Genomic DNA, 25118 nt, shown 5'->3' with positions numbered 1-25118 from the left:
CATATATCTAAATACGATTTAGCAATGTCCATAATCTAAGACAGTTTCTTTATGAACTTTTCTTGTCAATCATCTATGCTCCTTAGATATAGGCTCTGTTCTGGTTAATATCACCATAGCTTAGCTATTTATACTTTAAAAATTCATACAAATGAAGCCATATACCCCATATTCTTTTGAGTTGGATCCCTTCAGGGATATTATGCTAATGAGGTTCACCCATGTTGTCAGGGTAGAAGTAGTACACTCCTTTTTTATTTGTGTATTACATTTAATCGGTGTATCAATTTGTTCATCCATGTTTTGTTTTTATGAACATTTGGATTCTTTTCTGTTTGGGGCCATTATAAACAGTTTATGTGAGCATTCCTATACAAATATTTTTGTATATATTTGTTTAATTTCTCCAGGATAAATACCTAGTAGTGAAATTTCTGGGTCCTAGGAAGGGTATATGTATGACTTTGGTGGTGGTGGTTGTTGTTCTTATTAAATAATTGCCAAAATTTTATTCCAAACTTTTGTGTAATGTTCTACCCTTCCTAGTGATTTCTGAGATCTCCATTTGTTCCATATCTTCATCAAAATTTGGAATTCATATTTTTAATTTATCCATTCTAATGGGTGGAAAATGGTATCTCATTACTGTTTTTTTTTTGTTTTTTTTGTTTTTTTTTTTTAAAGATTTTATTTATTTATTTGACAGAAATCACAAGTAGATGGAGAGGCAGGCAGAGAGAGAGAGAGGGAAGCAGGCTCTCTGCTGAGCAGGGAGCCCGATGTGGGACTCGATCCCAGGACTCTGAGATCATGACCTGAGCCGAAGGCAGCGGCTTAACCCACTGAGCCACCCAGGCGCCCTCATTACTGTTTTAATTGCATTTTCCTTGTGGCTAATGATGCTGATCATCTTTTAAAGTGCTTAAGGGCTATTTTGTTTTGCACATAAGACTTATATGTGAAGTCTCTTTTAAAATTTCTGCCCATTTATTTTTATTGAGCACTATTGTTTAAAATTGAGTTTTAATTCTTTTTAAATTTTGTCAGAATGTGTATTGAAAATATCTTTCCAGAGTATGCCTCATCTTTTTTGTCTTTTAAGTATGTTTATTCACTAATGAAAGATTCTCAAATAAAAAAAAAAAAGCTAACTTATCAACTTTTTATGGTTTCCATTTTTTGAGTCATAAGGAAGTTTTTCATTAACGCAAGACTGTAAATATATTCTCCTACAGTTTCTTCTAGAAATTTTATAGTTTTAGGCTTTACACTTATGTTCAATCTCAATTTGACAGTTATATATGGTGTATGAATTTGTTTCAAAACTCTTTTAAAAATAATTTCTTTCGGGGCATCTGGGTAGCTCAGTGGTTTAAGCCTCTGCCTTCAGCTCAGGTCATGATCTCAGGGTCCTGGGATAGAGCCCTGCATGAGGCTCTCTGCTCAGCAGGGAGCCTGTTTCCCCCTCTCTCTCTCTGCCTGACTCTTGTGATTTCTCTTTCAAATAAATAAATAAAATTTTTAAAAAATGTCTTTACTCCACTACATTTTTTACTCCCTCCCAAATATTAATTTATTTACCAACTAAGTATATATCAAGTTCTGGATTCTCTGTTCCATTTCATTGATATAATGCCAATGTTACATGGTTTTAGTTACTATAGATTAAACAAAACTAAATTCATGTCCTAGTACTCTTTTCAGTGATTGTTTTGCTGTTCTAGTGTCCTTTTATTTCTTTTTTTTTTTTTTTTTTTTTTTTTTTTTTAATTTTTAATTTATTTTATTTTTTTTTATTTCCAGCATAACAGTATTCATTATTTTTGCACCACACCCCGTGCTCCATGCAATCCGTGCCCTCTATAATACCCACCACCTGGTACCCCAACCTCCCACCCCCCGTCCCTTCAAAACCCTCAGATTGTTTTTCAGAGTCCATAGTCTCTCATGGTTCACCTCCCCTTCCAATTTCCCCCAACTCCCTTCTCCACTCTAAGTCCCCATGTCCTCCATGCTATTTGTTATGCTCCACAAATAAGTGAAACCATAGGATAATTGACTCTCTCTGCTTGACTTATTTCACTCAGCATAATCTCTTCCAGTCCCGTCCATGTTGCTACAAAAGTTGGGTATTCATCCTTTCTGATGGAGGCATAATACTCTATCCCCAGGGGTACAGGTCTGTGAATCACCAGGTTTACACACTTCACAGCACTCACCAAAGCACATACCCTCCCCAATGTCCATAATCCCACCCCCTTCTCCCAAACCCCCTCCCCCCAGCAACCCTCAGTTTGTTTTGTGAGATTAAAAGTCACTTATGGTTTGTCTCCCTCCCAATCCCATCTTGTTTCCTTTATTCTTCTCCTACCCACTTAAGCCCCCATGTTGCATCACCACTTCCTCATATCAAGGAGATCATATGATAGTTGTCTTTCTCTGCTTGACTTATTTCGCTAAGCATGATACGCTCTAGTTCCATCCATGTTGTCGCAAATGGCAAGATTTCATTTCTTTTGATGGCTGCATAGTATTCCATTGTGTATATATACCACATCTTCTTGATCCATTCATCTGTTGATGGACATCTAGGTTCTTTCCATAGTTTGGCTATTGTGGACATTGCTGCTATAAACATTCGGGTGCACGTGCCCCTTTGGATCACTACGTTTGTATCCTTAGGGTAAATACCCAATAGTGCAATTGCTGGGTCATAGGGCAGTTCTATTTTCAACATTTTGAGGAACCTCCATGCTGTTTTCCAGAGTGGCTGCACCAGCTTGCATTCCCACCAACAGTGTAGGAGGGTTCCCCTTTCTCCGCATCCTCGCCAGCATCTGTCATTTCCTGACTTGTTTATTTTAGCCATTCTGACTGGTGTGAGGTGGTATCCTTTTATTTCTAATAGAGATTTCATTTGTCAATTTCTACACACATACAAAAAGCTTCTTATGATTTTAAATGAAGTTGTGTTCAATATATACATCAAATTCAGGAAAACTATCACCTCAACAATATGATTCTTTTAATTAGCATTGTCTTATTTAACTTTTCTATACATTGTTTTTATAAAATTTTAACTACAATAGTCTTGCATTCTTTTAATAAAACTATCCCCAATTATTTTGTGCTTTTTGATGTTAATTATGAATGGTAATTTTTTAAAAAATTTCCTATTGTTCATTACTGGTACCTAGAAAGAAACGTATCATATATTTCCTTAATACCTGTAACTTTGTTAAAAATTCATATGTAAGTTACAATAGATTTTTGCATATATCATTGAATTTTAATGTAAGTATTCATGACAACTGTGCTTGAAGAGTTTGGACTTTTCCTTTCCAATGTTTATACTTTTGCTTTTATTGTTGTTTTCTTTTTGCTTTAGGGACATCAGATATGCTCTCTTGTATAAGGCTGAATAAAAATGGTGAAGGAAGAGATTCTTGTCTTCTCAAACTTAGGGGAGTTTTGTTCAATGTTCTACCAGAGTGAGTGTTGCTAGGTGAAGGCTCTTTGTAGATAGGCTCTTTAGTAGATAGACAAAAATGTCTTTCTACTCTAGCTTGCTGAGAGCTTTTTTCATGAATGTGTGTTAAATTTGCCCAGTTTTCTGCATCTAACTAGATGATCATGTAATTTCACAATTTTGTATGTTAAATCATCTTTGCATTCCTAGGATAAATTCTACTTTTTTCTGATGTATTATCTAATTATGTATTGATGGATTTGATTTGCAAATGTTTTCTGAATGATTTTTCATAAATGTACAGAAGGAATAATAATTTGTTATTTTATGTTTTTATAATTTCCTTGTCAGATTTTGATATGAATATTATTCTAACATCATAAAAAGATTTGGGGATATTTCTTCTTCATATTCTGATATGGTTTGATAATACCCAGGACACAGTCCGAGAAAGCTCTCACCTAGCAGAGATGGGACAATTTGAACACCAAATAGCATAATCATTGTAATGGACTGAAATCCATTACATGTGAGTTCAAAAATCATTGATCAATTTTAGAGCTAGGAAATTGTATTATAATTTTGGAACACTATTTTTAAAATTTTATTAACATATATTGTATTATTTGTTTCAGGGATACAAGTCTGTGATTCATCAGTCTTAAACAATTCACAGCCCTAACCATAGCACATACCCTCCCCTATCCCTCCCGTTCCCTCCAGCAACCCTCAGTTTGTTTCCTAAGATTAAGAGTCTCTTATGGTTTGTCTCCCTCTCTGGTATCATCTTGTTTCATTTTCCCCCCCTTCCCCTAAGAGCTCTTGTCTTGTTTCTCAATTTCCTCATATCAGTGAGATTATATGATAATTGCCTTTTTCTGATTGACTTATTTTGCTTGGCATAATAACCTCTAGTGCCATCCATGTTGTTGCAAATGGCAAGATTCTGGGGTTTTTTGATGGCTCCATTGTATATATGTATATACCATATCTTCTTTATCCATTCATCTGTTGATGGGCAGCTAGGCTCTTTCCAGAGTTTGGCTATTGTGGACATTGGAACATTATATTTTTTAAAGATTTCATTTATTTATTTGAGAGAGAGAAACCAAGTGAGAGAGCAAGAGAACACAAGGAGAGGGAGGAGCTGAGGGAGAAGCAGATTCCCCACTGAGCAGGGAGCCCAGTGTGGTACTTGATCCCGGCACCTCGGGATCATGACTTGAACTGAAGACAGACACTTAACTGACTGAACCACCCAGGCACCCAGAACATTATTCTTTTAAAAATGAAATAGGTATTTATCCAAAGAATACAAAAATACCAATTCAATGGAATACATGCACCTCAATGTCTATAACAGCATTATCTATAATAGCCAAATTATGGAAACAGTCCCACTGTCCATCAACTGATGAATGACTAAGGAAGGTGAAGCATGTGTGTATAGATAGACAGATGTAATAGATATACATCTCTTTATTATACATAATGAAATATTACTCAGCCATAAAAAAGAATGAAATCTTGTTATTTCAAATGACATGGTTGGAGCTAGAGAGCACTAACTAAGCAAAATAAATCAGTCAAAGAAAGACAAATGTCATATGATTTCATTCACATGTGGAATTTAAGAAATAAAACAAAAGAGCAAAAAGAAAAATGAATGAGAGAGAGAAAGAAACAAACCAAGAAACAGACAATATTAACTATAGACAATAAACTGATGGCTACCAGAGGGAGGTGGATGGGGGGTTGGGTGAAACAGGTGATAAGGATTAAAGAGTGTACTTTTATACTCTTCTGTTTATTAGCTACAATGCTTCTTTCAAGATAATTTTCCTCTCAATTATTTGTTTAAATGAAGTATAATTCATGTGAAGAAGACAATTTAAATGCTTTATCTCCCCCACTCATGTGATTACACTCTCTCTGAAAAAAAAATTTAATAAAATTTAAAAAATAATAAAAATAATACTAATAAAATGTCTTAGCAAATTTATCATCAGTAACAGCCAGATGATTAATGTTAACTAAAGGTTACTATACATATATTTAAACTGATTTGGCAGCAAATTTGCTACAAAGTACTTTGCTAAGAGCATGTGCATTTTTGAAATATTTTGAAAGTTATAAAAAGGTATGATTTTTTAATGCCACCTAATTTAATTCACTCAACTTCTTAATAATTCTGAACATTTAAAGACTGACTTTAATAAAGATCCAAAATTGACAAGTCACTTTAAAAAATAAAGAAAACAAAATCATGTATTGATATCTGCCTATTCTTCTCACATACTAGGTACCCTGTTCATTAAATTATTGCTTTTCCTTAGTATAGACAATGGAAATTTTTTTCCTTGTCTATTAATGGCTTGAACAAAAAAGATAGAAGAAAATAAAAAAGTCAAGGCATCCTGACTCACATAGTCATTATAAATACACAGTAAAATAAAAGCATTTTGATGATGTATCTTGGAAAAGAAGGCAAAGTTACTATGATTACTGTATCTTTGATAGCTAAAAATCAATATAATAAATTACTTATTTTATATCCACATATAAACACATTAGATACATTCTGATCATTCCCCACATTCTTGTAAATTTTTCTAATGAGAGTTGTTTATGTTCCTCTATAACCAAACACTTTCCAGATAGCTAGATTCTTTACTTTAGCACATAGTTAACTATAATCTTTTACAAGCCATAAATTTGCACCTAAATCATTTCTCATTTATAAAACTCTAGTCATATTCAAAGTTAATTGAAAACTTGAAATTTCCCCTAAAGCTCATACCATATAAAGGTCAGTAAAAAGGTAATAATAATTATTTTTTAAAAATGCGATACAAGGTGAAGATCTTAATAAACCACCTTATTTAGAGCTGTTTTATTACAAATATATTTTAAAACTGTAAATTCACAGTAAACAAGTCTGATAATTTAAGGAAATCTCTAGAAAGAGCAAGAAACAGCTAGGTGCTTAACAAATATGTGGCTTTAAACTACTCAAGTTTATTAATGGTGACAGCAACTTTGGGATTCAAATGGACACAAAATTACAAAGAAAAGAGAACCATGGAGAGAGAAAATATATTCTCATTTTGAATTAAATCAACTTAAATACAAAGAAGGCAGTTTAGTTCCTTCTTCTTATCAACTTGTTATTAATGAATTAGGATCTTACATGCAAATATCCCCGTCTGTGTGGACCTTGGAATGCACCAATATCTTCAAACCATTATTTGGTCTTAGGATTCCTTGAGTGAACCTGAGCCCTTACTTTTGGATTTGCCTCATGCAGTGAACATATAATTTACCTTCTAACACAAAGAACTTTCAATAATTGCACTGGGATAATAAGCATAAAAGGGAATTTCCCTGGGCAAATTGGAACATCTGCTTACCTGCCACATGACCCCTCTATCCTGAATCATTGAAGACCAGGGCCTGATCTCCAGTGCCAGAGCATGAGTGTGGGACCTAGGGCTAGGGGTGAGGTCTTTACTTATAAAATTGTCTGGATACCAGGAAATCGGTCAGGTAGTTACTAAAATGTGAAGTTTATAGAAAACAATGGAATCAAAAGAATCTCAGTAGAGCACACAGACAGATTCTTTAAATATCTCCTCCTGTTTTGGAGTTACTTACATAGTCCTAAACCCAAATCAGCTTTCATTCTCAGGGATATATGCTTACTTCTCTCCCCATCTCCTCTTCCTCACTTTGAAATCTTCCCCAAATGAGAAGTGGCTGGCATGAACATGAGACTGTTCCCTGAATTCTCTAACTGAATATGTTTCCCCTTCTGTTTCTCAGTCAACATGTTTCCTTTTATAGCCTTCTGAAAAATTTTGCCATACAATGGCAATATTGTGATAATCTAGAATATCTTATAGTATCAATGAGACTTTCAAAACAAGACCCCATGCTTCTTGTAGTTCTGTCTGCACACAGTTTTGGTAGGTTTTTAGCAGAGTCTGATACCCAACACAGCCACTAGCACTATCTAGTGACTGTCACAAGCTTGCACATGACATGATAGAATGTCATAAGATAGGCAGCAGCCTGTGGAACAAGGTTATGCTTTTACATTAATTTGGGCCACTTTTACATATAGCCTTGATTGGTGTTTATCACACACTGTTCTTTGTAATTAAAATTGTAAGATACACAGTCATCCACAACCCACTTTTTGGGGGGGGAGGCAAGGAGAAACAGAGGGAGAGGAAGAGAGAAAATTTTAAGTAGGCTCTACACCTAACACGGACTCCGATGCAGGGCTTGATCTCATGACTCTGAAATCATGACCTGAGTTGAAATCAAGAATTGGATATTCAACTGACTGAGCCACCCAGGTGTTCCACTTTTTGTGTGGATCATGTCAGCCAAAACACAGTCACTTTAACTCTGGTATATTTTTCTGCTTTCTCACCACCCCATGATCAATGACTAAAGAATATTTCCCTGCCTTAGGAGATTATGATAGTTGTTCCCAATCTGCCAACTATAAGTACTTACAGTTTTGTATTTCATCCTGTCCCCTACTGTTATCAGTTAAAGTTACTCACTAAAAGCTACCCTCCTGGCATTACAAATACTTTGGATGACCATTCATTGATGTCAAAGAAATAAATTATAATCAGAGATAATCTGACAGTTACTTAATATAACTACATTTTTACTAAGTATATTAATACATTTCTCTCACACTATACACTCATAAAATTCAGGGAAAAAAAATTTCTGTCCTGATTTATGGATAGAAAATTGACTTCTGAATTTACTATCCGCTACCAATAAATAAAATGATTTTAAACCCATGTTAATTTTTCACTCGCCTTACATTAGCTTTCGGTCAATTTAATCCATCCCAAGATATACACTTGCATAAACATGGCTCAGAAGAAATGAATCATTGAAATTAATTCCCTCACACGCACAAAAAGGGAGCTCTGTAGACATGGCTCTGAATAACTACCCACCATTATCTTTCCCATGGAACTCAATTTTTTGGTTTCATTGTCTGTCCTTAAAAAAGCTGAGAATATCATTTGGAAAATTGCTGGTATCTTGGAAGATGGGAAATCTCAAAATGTGTTCTGAAGCCCAATGCTGTATAGCAAATGGAGTGAATAAAAAATGCAGATAGAATGAGTCTATATGTACAGCTTATTCACCTGCCGCTTTCAGCTGTGTAACCCTTTGATTTGGGTGCTTTGATTTCATATGTTTATGTGTTAAGAAAATATTTATTAAGCCAGACAATGTGGATGGGACAACACAAAGATAAATTAAACATGCATTAGATATCCTTTATTACCCAACACCCAAGTAATTGTGATTTCACTTGTCCCAAAAATTAATAGCATGAAATAAGGTGCTGCATGTACAGTTTAAGCTGCTATATGGTTTCAGAAAATAGGGAGAGTTAAAAGTTATGAATTATCAGGACAGATTGTTTTCCCCGTTACCAGTGATAGAAGTGGGAACATTGATGGACATGATAAGATATCATCCAGATTCTCCAAATATACTTGCATAAATATGGAACAATTTTTTTGTGTGCTTTCCAGTCAAACTTCTTTTCAGTTCTTAAAGAATTTAAACCAAGTTTGTTACGACAGAGGTAACATATGCAGAGTGACTGCAGAAGCCTTCTCTTGAGTTGCTTTGTTTTTTATATTCTTACCACTGTGAACTATTAATAAAGAAGAAAATATAACTTGAGCTAACTTAATGGATGAGCTGCAAAATGTGTGTTGTTATGTTTCTTTATAAGGAATATCATATATATATATATATATATAGAGAGAGAGAGAGAGAGAGAGAGAGAAACATTCCTTATGGGGCATTGTTCAAGATTGCAATTAATCCCCCACAATTTCTTTCAAAAACAAGCTAGGGAGAGGGTAAAATACAACATTTACAGAAATCCCTGTTATTTCTGCTATAATGGATTGCCATTTTTTTTTTATGATGCCCAGAATAAGTGGGGGTGTGTTTGGAGATGGGGAAAGGAGGTAATAACTTTAGTGCGAGAGAGGGAACCAAATAAAGGTTCTTCTTGTCTCTCCTTTACACAAATTGTTTGGGCATTATGAAGACAAAACATAAACCTGAGATAACCAGGGGCGCCTGGGTGGCTCAGTGGGTTAAGCCTCTGCCTTCAGCTCAGGTCATGATCTCAGGATCCTGGGATGGAGTCCCACATCGAGCTCTCTGCTCAGCGGGGAGCCTGCTTCCCCCCCCCCTCTCTCTGCCTGCCTCTCTGCCTCTTTGTGATCTCTGTCTGTCAAATAAATAAATAAAATCTTAAAAAAAAAAATACCTGAGATAACCAAGTGTGGTTAACCTCTTTTTTTGCTTTGCACTGTTCCAACTCTGCTGTATTGAATTTGGTTCAGGGAGCAAGGGAATCTTCAAAAGCAGACCAATTCATAGCCTCGAAGACTTTTAAATTGAAGACATTTGATTAACCACAAAACAATGAAAATGGAGATAGTGGACTAATCTTTCAATAAAAAATATCAGTGATCAAACTGAAAATCATACAGAAAATTTGCAGAACCATGGGATCCCCCAGTGAGGCTAGACTCTGTCTGAGAGATTATCATTTTGCAGGAGCTAATTTTACTTATTTATTTTTTTCTACAGCAAGACTTTTAAAAATGGGTTCCATAGCTTAATTAATCCAGGCTCTGACAAGGAGTTCTTAAAAGTAGAAAATAAAAGTGGATTGCCAAGAAAAATTATCATTTAACCTGAGCTATGGTTTGGACCACTAAGGAGAGAAATAGCAAAATTAGAACAGAGGATGTCCAGAATGAATGTCAGTTTTAGGGCTCCTTTTAATTTATGTCACAGACACAGAGGAACAAGAATGGTATTTTTGTTCCTTTGATCTTCTCCTGGCCAGATCCTTTTCTCAGGCTTGGCTGCTTAGGTAGAATGCACCAATGAAATCTGGGCATTAGATGATATTCCTTTATAGACCCTTTTCAAGTCTCTTAAGAAACTATTTCTGTTCTCAGAGGTTAAATCTTGAACAAGGAAATGAACTCTAGAACATTGGTATTTAGATTCCACCATATATTGAGCACTTTATTAAGAATAAGGTAAGATCATTTGTGAGAAAAGTTAATTAAATACAAGATTTTTTTCCCTCAAATATATTTTAATTCATTGAAGACAGAATAAAAATACCACATGAAAAAATTAGAATTAGAATTTGTTGGTAAGTAGGAAATGCTGATTTAAACAATATTAGTGTATTGGAGAAACACTGTTTAGAACCATTATTACTCTATATTCTTTAATAAATGACCCAATACAAGATGGCACCTAATTACATGAAAAAAAGTATGCCATGTCTTAACACAAGTGCTGCTTTATTTATGTTGAAATTTTGTCAACTCTCTGAAAACCCTATTTTATACAGGAATAGATAGGATATAATGCAAAGTAATGTTAATGAAACCTCTGTAACTTCTGTGTGTGTCTCCAGAAGGATAGGGCTACTGAATAGTCAGTATTATAAGTTAAATGTGCTCTGAACTAGAAGTCAGAAAACTTTGGTTTGAGTTCTGATTTTATTGTTAGCCAGTTAAAAGCCGATAGGCAAATTTAGTCACTGACATAGTTCTGGACCTTGTGGAGTGGCGGGGGAAGGAAATTGGACTATGTCATCTCAAAAATATATTTTTTTCCCCATATCCTCTGGTCTATGTTCCCTATGCAATCTATTAACAAACCCTGAGGAGTACTTGCCAGGTTTATGCTACATGCCCTTCTTAGTGTGGGGAACACAGCTATGAATCTGTCCAACAGCACCCTTGTTTTCATAGATAGAAAAAAAAAAAGGGGGGGTTCTATGAGGAAGTGGTATGTATCATGAAGAAAACAAAGTGTGGTGCTTAGCAAAAGAATGTCTGTGGCGTTACTTTAAATGAACTAATCAGGAAAGACCATCCAAGGGGTCATCTTGGCAGTCATAGATGAGTAACAGGAAAGATCTGGAGAGAAAGAATTCCCAGCAGAGAATCAGCAAGTGCAAGAACTAGGGGTACTTTGCTGTCACAGTCAGAAGAACATATGGTTCTTGATCTTGGGGTTGTAAGTTCGAACGTTGGGGATAGATCCCACTTTAAAAGAAAGAAAGAAAGAAAGAAAGAAAGAAAGAAAGAAAGAGAGAGAGAGAGAGAGAGAGAGAAAGAGAGAGAGAGAGAGAGAAAGAAAGAAAGAAAGAAAGAAAGAAAGAAAGAAAGAAAGAGAAAGAAAGAAAGCGCAAGAACTGAGAATTAAATAGAAAGGGGAAGACACCATAGTGAGCTTGGAACCCAGTGGACTAGAGGGGATGACATGGAAGGGCAGATCTTGGTCTGCCCCATAAATCAGCATTCAGTGTGTGGAATTTAATCTTTGATGCTTGATAATGGCTTGTAGGACTTCATAATTTTAAAAGATATCCCTGGCTGCTGGGTGAAAAAAATCATTGGGAGGACATGTTAGATTGGGCTGCTAAAACAGAATACTGTAATCTAGATGACTTAAACAACAACAAAAATGTGGTTTTTTTACCAGTCTGCTTTCAGAGTGATGGCCAGGTTGGCTTACTGTGAGAGGTCTCTTTCTGATTTGTAGATGACCCCCTTCTTCCTGCCTCCTCAGATAAGAGAAAGAAAACTCTCTAATGTCTTACAAGGTCACTGATTCTGCTCATGGTCTCCACCACCTGACCCAGTTACCCACTAAAATTTCCACCTCCTGACATCATACTGGGAGTTAGAATTTCAACATATAAATGTGGTGTGGAAGGGGAACAAACATTCATCTATGAGAGAGAGGAAGGGGGAAGACAATTAGACCAGATAGTAGTATTAATAGTACTAATAGTAGTATTAGGATAAAAGTGAGAGCTGATCAAGGAGGTAGTGAGGTGAATGGATCAGTTCACTGAGTTGCAAACAACCCAATCAATGTTTGCAATGAGTTGACAAGAATTGCAATGATGATTTGACTTAGGGGTGAAGAAGAAAGGGAGGATAGGCTCCCAGCTTTTAGGCTTGAACAATTAAATAAAATGGTGCCACTGAACTTAATGGGGAAGAGTACAGGAGAAACAGGACAAGAGTGCATTTAGAGGGTGGTGTTAGAGTTCTGTTCTAAACTGATTAATTTAGATTTGTTTTTAGACACCCCAGTGTAGATGGCTAAGTCAGGAATTAAGGAATTTTGAGCTGTTGGTAGAGGTTTGGGAATAACAGCTTGTTATGAAGCTTAGAAAAAAGAAAATGATAATAATTAATCTCTGGTAATAGATTTTCCATAAAGACAAGACTAATATGATAGTATAATGGAAACTTAGTTGGATCTGGATGTTTCCAGAAGAAGCCAGCATACCTATGCTGGGGTTTTCTCTCAGGGAAAATCCGGTGCTAAGATGTTCATAGTCAGAAACTTAATATGTCTACACATGAGAACAAATTCCTTTCACAGGGAAACATAAACCAATTCTTCATGAAATTGAAATACAAAGCCAAATCATAATTTATTAATTAGTATACAGATCAGATAAATTTTAAGTGAAAATATCCATTATTTTCACAGTAGGAATTTCTACAGATGAAACCAAATTTTCCTTAGGACCCTTCTTATGCTAATGCTTTAAATGCTCTTGTTCTGATGCCAATCCTATTATAATTAGAATTTTCTACACTGAGAGGAACGCCTTATTTATGTTAATAAAATTGTCTTGAAGTAGTCTGTCTCCAGAAAGGGTTTACCAATAGCACCATAGATACTTTGGTGAAGGTTTTCTTTCTTGAAGAACCTCTGAATTGTGCTTGAATGGATGTTATAGATAATTGCTTTTGCAAATCATGCTTGAAGGCTCCCTTTCCTGACCAATCTTTTTTTTTTTTTCCTGATTGACAAGTTATTTTCTCTGAATATATTAATGTACTCAGTGAGATCTCTTTGGTATTCTTAACAATTCTGTTATTTTCGATGTATTTATTTATATCTCGATTGTGTGTCAATGTAATAATTGAGATCCCTAGTTGCAATGCTATATCCCCTTTGTGCAAGTCTCTGGAGGAAAACTATAGGTGCCCTATAACATCACAAACCACTCAAACATCTTTCAGTAGCACTTAGTGGGCTGAATTTATTGAAATTACAAAAGACTAATTTTTTTTCTTCACTATATGAATGGAAAAAAGTAAAGTATGGTTGTGATAAATTTGAGTTACCCATATATTCAGTTAACCATATTTTCCCCAACCCCAAAAGACCAGTGCAACAATACTTGTATGGTATTTTTACTTATTTGAGTATTCAGGAGACATTATTTAAAAGTTTATTTCTTCTAATCTGTGAACCCAGAATTATTTCAAAGTAATTAAAATTCATCTAACTATTTATAGATTACCTTTGAAACTCAAAGCCATCCTGCTCTATCCTGCTCTGTGTGGCATTGCCAGGATTTAGAAATTCCTGTGTCCTAACATTTAATCTTGTAATACTGATAAGTGGGATATCTTGTTTCTTTCTTTCTTTTTTTTTTTTTTTTTTTTCTTTTTTTCCCCTCCGCCATGAGCCAGGTTTTTGCTAGATATTTTGTAAGGAATATCTCACTTAATCAGCATACAAATCTATAGTGTAGGTCTCCCTTCTGCCACAGAATCAGTTAAAGACTATATGATGGAGTATTCTGCCTCAGTCCTCAGAACTATGACGAGAGATGGTGCAGGTTTTGCACAAAGGGAGGCTTAGTTCAAAGTTCATAGCCACTAAGCCATAGTGATTATGAAAACTTTACTGAAGTATAATTAACATAGTGTTACATTAGTTTCAACTGTGCAATATAATGGCTCAACAATTCTTTACACCACGCAGTTCTCATCACAGAAAATACATTCTTAATCTGCTTTACTGAGTTCATCTATCCCCACCCATTTCCCCTCTGGCAATTATAGATTTGTTATCTGTAGTTAAGAGTCTATTGCTTTGTCTTTTCTCATTCCTTGTTCTGTTCCTTTTTTTTTTTTTTTTTTAAGCTTTGTTTATTTGAGAGAGAGAGAGAGCATGAAGAGGGGAGGGGAAGAGAGAGAGAGAGAATCTTAAGCAGACAGCGCTGAATACAGAGCTGGTTGCAGAGCTTGAATGCATGAAGCAGGAGATCATGAGCCGGAAACAAAAGTCGGAAGAGGGCTTGGTTCAACTGAGCCACCCCGGGCACCCCTCTTTGTTTTGTTTCTTAAAGTCCACATATGAGTGAAATCATAGGTGTTTGTCTTTCTTTGTCTGACTTATTTCACTTGACATTATGCCTTGTAGGTCCATTCATGTTGTTGCATATGGCAAGATCTCATTCTTTTTTACAGCTGAATAATCAATCAATCAATCACATCTCTATATCCATTCATCTATGGGTAGATTTTGGGTTGTTTCAGTATCTTGGCTATTAAACATAATACTGTAGTAAACACTGGGGTGCATATATCTTTTCAAATAAGCATTTTTATTTTCTTTGGGAAAATACCCTGTAGTAGAATGAGTGTATTAAATAGTAGTACTATTTTTAAATTTTTGAGGAAACTCCATACTCTTCCACAGTGGCTGTACCAATTTGCATTCCCAACCAACAGTGCACAAGGATTCCTTTTTCTCCACATCCCTCCCCCAATATTTGCTATTTCTTATATTTTAGATTTTAGCCATTCTGATTAAATGACATCTCATTTTAGTTTTGATTTGCATTTCCCTGATGATGAGTGATGTTGAGCATCTTTTCGTGTGTCTGTCGGCCATCTGTATGTCTTTTTTAGAAAATGTCTGTTTAGGTCCTTTTTTTAAAAATTGAGTTGCCTTTTCTTTTTTATTCAAATCAAATCCATTCTTCATATATTTTGGATATTGATCCCTCATCAAATATAACATTTTCAAATATTTTCTCCCATTTATTAGGTTACCTTGTTATTTAGTTAGTGGTTTCCTTCACCATGCAGAAGCTCTTTATTTCGGTGTAGTCCCAATAGTTTAATTTTGCTTTGTTTCCATTGCCTGATAAGACATACCCAGAAAGATGTTTCTATGGCCGATGTCAAAAAAATTACTGCCGTGTTTTTTTCTAGGAGTTTTATGGTTTCAGGTCTCACATTCAGAACTATATTCCATTTTTAGTTTATTTCTATATATGATGTAAGAAAGTGGTTGAGTTTCATTCTTTTGCATGTAGCTTCCCACAATTATGGAAATTTTAATGCTCCAAGTGGTCTTCATTTTCATGAAACCTCCAAAACATGGTCATTTCTCCAAAGTTTGTTTTTTCTTTATTAGATAATTGTCCATTTTCATTTGTAACATTGACATTTTATACATTAAATAATATACTATGCATTTTATATAATGTACATAATAACATTACATATACACACATATATGTGTGTGTGTGTGTGTGTGTGTATACCTATAAAATCACATGAAGGAAGTGACATTGTTTTTAATAAAATGACTCAGAGCTAACCAGTCAAGTTTGCAGATGAGGCCCTATAATCAGTTCTGAAATCATTATCAGATCTATACAATATTACTCAGTATAACTAGTAAAGTTTACAAGTGAAATGTATACTCTTTAGATATACCACTCATGGCGGGGGCGCCTGGGTGGCTCAGTGGGTTAAAGCCCCTGCCTTCGGCTCGGGTAATGATCTCAGGGTCCTGGGATCGAGCCCCACGTCGGGCTCTCTGCTCAGCGGGGAGCTTGCTTCCCCCTCTCTCTGCCTGCCTCTCTGCCTGCTTGTGATCTCTCTCTGTCAAATAAATAAAATCTTAAAAAAAAAAAAAAAGATATACCACTCAGTAGCTGAGATCAGGATATGCTAATAAAGTCAAGGAAAAACAGGCTTTGTGGATTACTTACTAATTTTGCTTAAGTCCAGGAGTACCGAACTTCAACCTACCTTCATTTTATTTCTTTTTTTCAGAAAATCTATCCCAAGCATGAATCTTACAATAAGCCTACAGCATGATCTTCTCATGCATAAAATAGCAAAATATACAAAGGTGTTCATGTTTTTTGTTTTTCCCAAGAATCTTTACAAGACATGGCATCTACTTTGTTGTTATATCATATATACTCATTGGTATTTCATTTACAAAGGAAAGCACTACATTAATTCTTATACAGCTTTCATTCAACCAGAATATGCTCTCAGTATGATACATAATAATCTCAGAAGTCTGGATGATAAGCTATTCCCCATTACCTTGTTTCTGATAAACTTTTACTTGTTTTGACCAACTCGACTGCCTCAGGGGTCTATTCTATTAAAGCCTCACAATGCCTTCTGGTCTTTTCTCTTTCCCTCCCTTTCTCCCTCCCTCTCTCTCTCCCTCTTTCCCTTTCTTTCTTCTTTCCCTCTTTTTTTCTTTCTTTCTTCCTTCTTTGTAGTTCCTTTTTCCAAGTGATAAGAGGCAAACTTCATAGAACAAGACTTGAATTTTCCCCTGGCACATCACCATGTTCTTTTGCAAAAGCTTTCTTCTCTGACACTCGTGAAGTAATTTACTGCCATGAATACAGTTTTGTACCCTTTGGTAAAGTCTGCCATCAAGAGTTTCTATCCCTCTTTTGTCAAGTCTTACTGTCCTATCTGAAGGTCCTCCTGACTTCTGCCCTCTTGGTGTATGACAGAGAAATTTCTGACTTTGTAATTAAAAGTTCTCATGGCAAATACAGTAATAAAATCCTTTCTGTGGCTGAGACAATGCTTTGTGTTCATTAAATTCTCTTTTCAACTACAGAGTGAGCTCTGGCTGCTATTCTGTGACATGATTCCACACTCACCTGATCTATGACGATAAGACCAGTCATCAACACAATATGTGGTGCCTGTCCAGAAATTAGTCCTGGACAGAGCAACTTCAGGTAACTAACTAGTAAGTACTTTGAGGCACAAGGAAAATTAAGTTGGTAATAAAGTTCTGAGTTCCATTATCAATTTCTATATTAAGTTATACTGCAGTGTTCCTACATATAAAATGGGGCTGGGACGCCTGGATGGCTCAGTTGGTTGAGTGGCTGCTTTGGCTCAGGTCATGATCCCAGAGTTCTGATATGGAGTCGTGCATTGGGCTCCTTGCTTGGCAGGGAGCCTGCTTCTCCCTCTGCCTGCCACTCCACCTGGTTGTGCTCTCTCTCGCTCTCTGACAAATAAATAAAACCTTTTAAAAAATAATAAAAAATAAAATAAAATGGGGCTGAACTAGATCTTGCAAAGGCCCTTTCCTCGTTTCTATGAGTCCATTTTTGTTTATGTTTTTTGGTTTTAGATTATATTATTATTATTATTAATTATTTTATGTTCAATTAGCCAACATATAATCTAGACTGGGAACTCCTTGTGCCTGTTCCCGTAATACCTTGTGTGTAGCTCTATAGTATCTATGGCAACACAATATTCTAATTATCTGTTTACTTATGAAATGCCACTCTTAATCCATGAGTTCACTGAGACCAAGGCCTTTGGAGACTAGCACATTATTATTTTTGAGTAAATAATTAATCTCTTAATAATTATATACCCAAAAGTTTGGGCTCCTAAACATAATTTACAACAAAATTACAGACAATTCTGTTTTGACCAGAATTCTCTTTCTTCTCTGAAATATCTGAAATGTGCTACAAAACTACAAGACCTTTACCAAAAGCAGATGTTGTGAAGTTGAATGAAGCCATCACTCAACCATGTGGAATGTCCAAAACTGTCATTTTTTGGCAACCATATGTCTGTTCTGATATCTCGATTCAGAGAAAAGGACTTTTTTTTTTTTTGCAGGACTGTATTATAAATAGTTTATTTAAATCTCAAAATTACAAAGACTATTTAAACTTATATTTGGGGTACAACATGAATAATTACTTGTTCTATTACTCTATTTTTAGCTCTTATCAGATTGGCAAATAGTGTGTATTAGATCATATTAAGCTTTATTTAATATTATGAAAACTATTTTATAAGTTTCATGTGAGTATCATATATTTTTGGATGGTAAAATGTGTAAAGTTTGGGGATATTATTATTAGTGTTTTTAAATCCTATCTGAAGCCATACTTCTAAAATCCAACTGGCGCCAAGGTAGACTCATTAAAAAGTGTAATATAGTTTTACTAGTCACTGCCTTTTGCTTAAACAGTTCTATTCTTGACTACCCTTTAGCCCTGATACTTTATGAAACTGATGCTTTATGATTATATTTGAGGAAATACTAGATTTGGGGAGAATACTCCCAGTTTTACCTGAATATACACCAAAATAACTCTTTCTTTATGTGAATATTCTATTTCAAGGAAAGAGCTGACAAATAATCATCTAAGAATACAGAAGATTCTGACAAAAGAAATTTAATTTCTAACTACTGGCATAGTAGTTGACAAATCCAGTTAGAGGCAGCAGGAGTGCCCATCACTCCCTGAGATACCTTACAACCAAGGAAATAGAAATAGGTGTTAATGCTGAACAGCTTGGCAAATGACAGCACTGGAACACAGACCCAGGGGTGTACCTTCATGAAAAAAGAATGAAGTCAGAAAGCTTTGTGAGGCTGTGGGGAAACTTGGAGACATGCTAGACAAAGTATTAGGGAATTAAAATAAGTTATTGAGAACATGATTAATCATCAAATTGCTTCCTTTCACTTTTGCTGCAGGCTGCTGTTTTCTTCTACCTTTCTACCTTTTTTTCACAGTCTTTCTTTTCTACTTCTTCTAATAGCATACCCATTTACATCACAGAAATCCTTGAATTCAGAATAATAAGGTGATAATCTCAACTCTGTAATTCTAAACTCCTCAAAATTGATGTCCTCTTTTTTTTTTTTAAGATTTTATTTATTTGAGACAGTGAGACAGAGATAATGACAGAGGTAAGAAGAGAGAGCAGGAGTGTCAGGGGAGGGGCAGAGGGAGTGGGAGAGTAGGCTCCCTGCTGAGCAGAAAGCCCACCAGTGAGCTGATCCCTGGACAATGATCATAACCTGAGCCAAAGGCAGAGGCTTAATGAACTGAGCCATCCAGGTGCTCCCAACTGATATCCTCTTTTTATAAAATAATAAATGATGAACATTTGATGAACATGTGAACAAACTACTATATGTGATGTACTTCTCTTTCAGCTAAAACTCATTTGTGTATATCTAAACAATTAAAACATAAATCTTGTAAGGGAAAAAAAACTTTCCTGAATCCATTTCCTGTCTTTCCATATCTAGTTCAACTGTAGCTGTTCACTGGCATTGATTAGAAAAATATAGAATGATGTTGAGTAACTCATGAATCTAGAATGCCATAGCACAAAATATTTTTGAACCCTAACATAAAATATTTTAATTTATTGCATTCTATGTATAGTTTTGGCCAAATCCTAGAGTTTGAGATGTCTTTATAAAAGTACCCAAATTCTAAGCAACACAATTAAAACCTGATGTTTCTTACTGTCAAAAGAATGAATATATATATATATATATATATATATATATATATATGTTTTTTTTTTCTCCCAAATGTATATCCAGTCTTCTTTTACATTTACAGTCTTTATTTGCCTTCACCATTATGGAGGAGATGAATTCCAAATTCTTTGTAGGACCTATAAGATCCTCTATATTTTGGCTTCAGGATACTTTTTTAATATCTCTTTTTTTCTTTCTTCCTGTAACCAAACTATCCTTAGTAAAGAGAAGTGCAACCAACCTGAATTTTGACTAGATATGAAACACTAGGTATTAACATCCATATTCAGGCAGAACCAAGGAAGATCCCAAATACTACCATAATAGATAGAATTAATTTCTAGTTTAAATAAACCAGAATTTTACCAAAATTAATATAGCAATTTTATCAATTTTTTAAATCTTTAAAATTTCACATTATCATACAATAACAATAATTTCTTAACACTTTCAGCTGCTGAATTATCCTGGTAGAAACTGGACTATACACTTTGCAATTCTTAATAAGTATTTGTTTTCCTCTGAGGTTGGAACAAGAATACTTTTTTTTTTTTTTTTGTCTTCCCCACTGTGGGTTCTATGAATGGCTGTGGCTAAATCATTATCTCATCTTTCTGAGATGACTAACTGAGGTATAGATTTATCAGTCACTCATCTGCCAGACTGGAAAATATGATTCATGATGTTCAGGCCTTTTATTGATGTGATCCCCAAAATGAAGCTTTACAAATTATGTGCCAAAATGCTTTTTAACATTTTTCCCATACATACCTAATATGATTGTCTCCATTCAGCATCTTGTTTTATTTCTCTTACTTTTTTTTTTAATGAATTCCACTGTTTCATACAAAAGTTGAAGGAAAAATGGTCCTGATATATAGGCTCAGAAATAGTTGGTTTTAAGGTAACAAAATAATGCATTAATGTTCACCTGCCTCAGTATTCATACTATGTACGCTGACTGCAATATTTTTGTTAACAGATGGATAGCAGCACCATTAGAGAGAAATCAAGGAAAACCTACACTTTGGATCCCACCCGTCCTGGTTATTTAAAAGAAGCTGTTTTATCGGGGCGCCTGGGTGGCTCAGTGGGTTGAGCCTCTGCCTTCAGCTCAGGTCATGATCTCAGGGTTCTGGGATCGAGTCCTGCATTGGGCTCTCTGCTCAGCGGGGTGCCTGCTTCCTTCTTCCTCTCTCTCTGCTTGCCTCTCTGCCTACTTGTGATCTCTCTCTGTCAAATAAATAAAATCTTTAAAAAAAAAAAAAAAAGAAGCTGTTTTATCTTCAGTTAACCATTAGTACTGAATAATATCAGGAGTGGGAAGTAGACTTACAATGTATATTTTAATTCTTTCTTTCGTTCAAGAATCCTCTTCAAAAACAAACGAACAAAAAAAATGTATTCTTCCTTCTTTAAAAAAAAAAAAAAAAAGCTTATATTAGAACAAATGTGAATGAATCCTTCCTGAATGTCACAGTTCTTCTTTGACTATGGCGGGGGAGGATTTTTTGAGAGTACCCACCCATCTTTTTACTCATGGTCATATACACACACACACACACACACACACACACACACACATGTATACATACATATGTATACATATATGTACATATATGTATATGTACATGTATATATTTTTTAAAAAAGGAATATATATATTATATATATATTATATATATATTAAAAGAAGGAAGAATATTTTTGTTTGTTTTTTGTTTATATATATATAATTATGTTGTAAAAATTCAACAGAAAGATATGGACGTATCTTTATATGCTAGTGATCAGTAAATCATTCATAGCCAATAACAGTGCCATGACACTTTTTGTATTGATTTTCTATTATTTAAATACTCCTTGCATTTGATTCATTCTCTTGTTAGCTCTGGCAAATCCAATAAGCAGTTATCTCTCAGCAAGGAAGTAAAGTAGAAAGAGAGTTGAATTCATCATTTACCTTAGTCAATTCGGACTGCCGTAACAAATGACAGATGTGGTGGATTAACCACAGAAATTTATTTTTCACAGTTCTGGGTATTTAAAGTCTAAGCTCAAGGTGCCTGCTGGTTCAGTTCCTAATGAGAACCCTCTCCTGCTTTGCAGATAGCTGTCTTCTCATTTTATTCTCACATGACAGAGACTGAAAATCCTTTCTCTTCTTAGAAGGACACTAATTATATCATGGGGACCCCATCCTCTTGACCACATTTAAACCTAATTACCTCCAAAGGCCCTAGCTATAGAATTATGAAATGCATTTCTTCAATAATAAGACTTGAAAGTCAAAATAACTCCTCAATCCATAGGCTGCAGGATAAATATTGCATTACCAGACATGAAAATAATATTAGTTTCATTGTGCATCTCTATGAGAGATCTTGGATGATAAGGTGCACTGCCAATGAGCAGTAATATGAAAGAAGTCTCCCCCCCCAGCAGGAGGTCTCACTGATGGGCTTAACATATTCAGTAAAATGTGTTGTAAACAGAAGTGAAATAATCCTGATGGGTCCATAATCAAAGGAATGAGACTTATACAAAGCAAAGGTCAAGCAAAGCTTTATTTCGCACCAAGCATCAAGAATCAAACCGACCGGTTGGGGCTGCCTCTTACAGAGAGGGCGACCCCTCCCTGCCTCCCTAACTTTTAAAGGGCAAAGGCCATGTGGTTGAGCCTAGCCACACACAGGTGACCAATGAGATTACAACACACAGAGAAAGCTGCCCAGTCGTGCTAGGTCACACACAAGTGACCAATTGAATCACAATTCACCCTATAGTAGATATTTGAATTAGCCTATCACTTTGGTCAGAATCAGCACCCAAAAGGCGGGGCCCACACTCCTTGGTAGCTAGGGAGAGAGTATGTGTGCCCCACTGATTGGATGTCTCCACCTGGCCTGACCCGCCCTTGTATTTGGGCTCTGTTACCTGGGACTGGTTTCCAGAACTTGCTTTTAATTAAGTCCCCTGGGGGGAGGAGGGGGCAGGGTCAGTTTAAGTTTTACTGCATAAACAACAAAATGGCTATTCAACCCAAATGGAGCCGCTCTGGATAAATAGGCCATTACAATGAAAGCTTTGTTACTCCATTTATAGAGCACAGGCAGAGTAGATTAAGCACAATATTTAGGGAGTGTAGTATTCTCAGAATGGTCAATGAACAATGGCTTCAACTTAAAGTCACCAACTGCATTCTCCTCTAACAAGAGAGTCAGACTGTCCTTTGAAGCTTTGAAGCCAGGCATTGACTTCTCCTCTCTAAGTATGAAAATCTAGATTTTCAAAAAAAACATTTTTTTTTCTGATATAAGACTGTTTCATCTACAGTGAAAATCTACCGTCTAGTGTAGGCCCCTTCATGAATGATCTTAGCTAGATCTCCTGGATAACTATCTGCAGCTTCTGCATCAATGCGTCCTGCTTTACCGTATACTATGGCTTCTTTCTTTAAACCTCATAAATCAAACTCTGCTGCTTTCAGACTTTTCTTCTACAGCTTCTTTACCTCTCTCAGCATCACAGAATTAAAGAGTTCAGGGTCTTTCTCTGGATTCTACTTCAGTTTAAGGGAATGTTGTAGCTCTTTTGGTCACCCATCCAGACTACTAGAACTTCCTGCACATTAACAATAAGACTGTTTCCTTTATTATCATTCATGTGTTTACTGGAGTAGCACTTAAAATTTTCTTCAAGAACTTTTCCTTTACATTCACAACTTGGCTATGACTCTTTGGTGTAAGAAACTTAGTTTTGGCCTATCTCAGTTTTCTTTTTATTTATTTTTTATTTATTATTATTAATTTTTTAATTTATTTGTCTGACAGATAGAGATCACAAGCAGGCAGAGGTAGGCAGAGAGAGGGGGGGAAGCAGGCTCCCCACTGAGCAGAGAGCCACACACAGGGCTCGATCCCAAGACCCTGAGATCAAGACCTAAGCTGAAGGCAGAGGCTTTAACCCACTGAGCCACCCAGGCTCCCCCCATCTCAGTTTTCAACATGCTTTGTCACTAATATGAATCTTTTCTGGATTTTGAAATGACGTGAAAGATAAGCAACTCTTCCTTTCATCTGTACACTTAGAGGTCATTGTGGGTTATTAATTGGCCTAATCATTTTCATTGTATCCCAGAGAACTGGGAGGTCTGAGAAGAGGGAGAGAGATGGAGAAATGGCTAGTCAATGGAGACGTCGAAACACATACAACACAATGTTTATCCATTAAGTTCACTGTTTTATATGGGCATGGTTCCCAATGACCCCAAACAATTAACAATAGTAACATCAAAGGTCACTGATCACAGATCACATAATATATATAATAATAATGAAAAATGTTTGAAATATTGTAAGAATTACCAAAATGTGACCCAGAAACATGAAGTGAGCAAATGCTGTTAGAAAAACAGTGTCCATAGATCTGCCCAGTACATATATGATTGCCAAGACCTTCAATTTGCCTAAAATGCAATAAAGCAAAGTGCAATAAAACAAACAAAAAAGGGTTCCAATTCTTTTGCTCATAAGTTCTACTGTTCACAAAATACTACAACCTAAACACGACTCAGCCCAGCTCCTGCCACTTTAGAACAGAGATCACCTTTATTCCATTGTTCAAAAATATGTTCTTCAGTTCTGTCTGAGACCTCATCAGAATGACCTTTACCACCTTATTTATACCAATATTCTGTAAGTAATTATTTATTTTATGTATTCCCTGAGAAGATTGAAGCTTTTTTTCTACAGCTTTTCTCTTAGTATTCTTAGAAGGGAATATTTATAGTGGTGGTGAGTCCTCACTGGAAATCCACTTTAAATTCCCTTTATAGCAATGTCAGCCATGTCTAGCATGCTCTTCAAAACTCTTACAAGCTTCTGCCCATTAGGCCAGTTCCAAAGCTGCTTCCACACAGATGGGTGCCTATTGTATCAATGGTTCACTTCTCAGGGCCAATGTCTGTCTTAGCTCTGGCTGTGGTAACAAAATACTATAGGCTAGGTAGTTTAAACAACATAAATTTATTTCTCACAGTTCTGGAGGCTGGAAGGTCCAAGATCAGGGTGCTAGCTGATTGTGTTCCTGGTGAAACCCCTGGTTCCTGGTTTGCAGACCTCCATATTTT

The 25118-nt window shown here is 35.6% G+C and overlaps 1 long non-coding RNA gene across 3 annotated transcripts in view; it reads left to right on the top strand.

The window, feature by feature from the left end:
- LOC116591661 overlaps positions 1–21117 on the top strand; it is a 137257-nt gene extending 116140 nt beyond the window's left edge. For all 3 annotated transcript variants that reach the window (XR_004286095.1, XR_004286094.1, XR_004286096.1), the window contains 2 exons: positions 17282–17416; positions 20970–21117. This is a non-coding gene — a long non-coding RNA (uncharacterized LOC116591661). The remainder of the gene's footprint in view (positions 1–17281; positions 17417–20969) is intronic.
- Positions 21118–25118: the final 4001 nt, after the last annotated feature.

This window comes from Mustela erminea, chromosome 5, assembly GCF_009829155.1.
Source record: "Mustela erminea isolate mMusErm1 chromosome 5, mMusErm1.Pri, whole genome shotgun sequence".
Taxonomy (NCBI): Eukaryota; Metazoa; Chordata; class Mammalia; order Carnivora; family Mustelidae; genus Mustela; species Mustela erminea.
The sequence above is the reverse complement of the archived record's forward strand: the minus strand, read 5'-3'. Positions and strand labels throughout refer to the sequence as shown.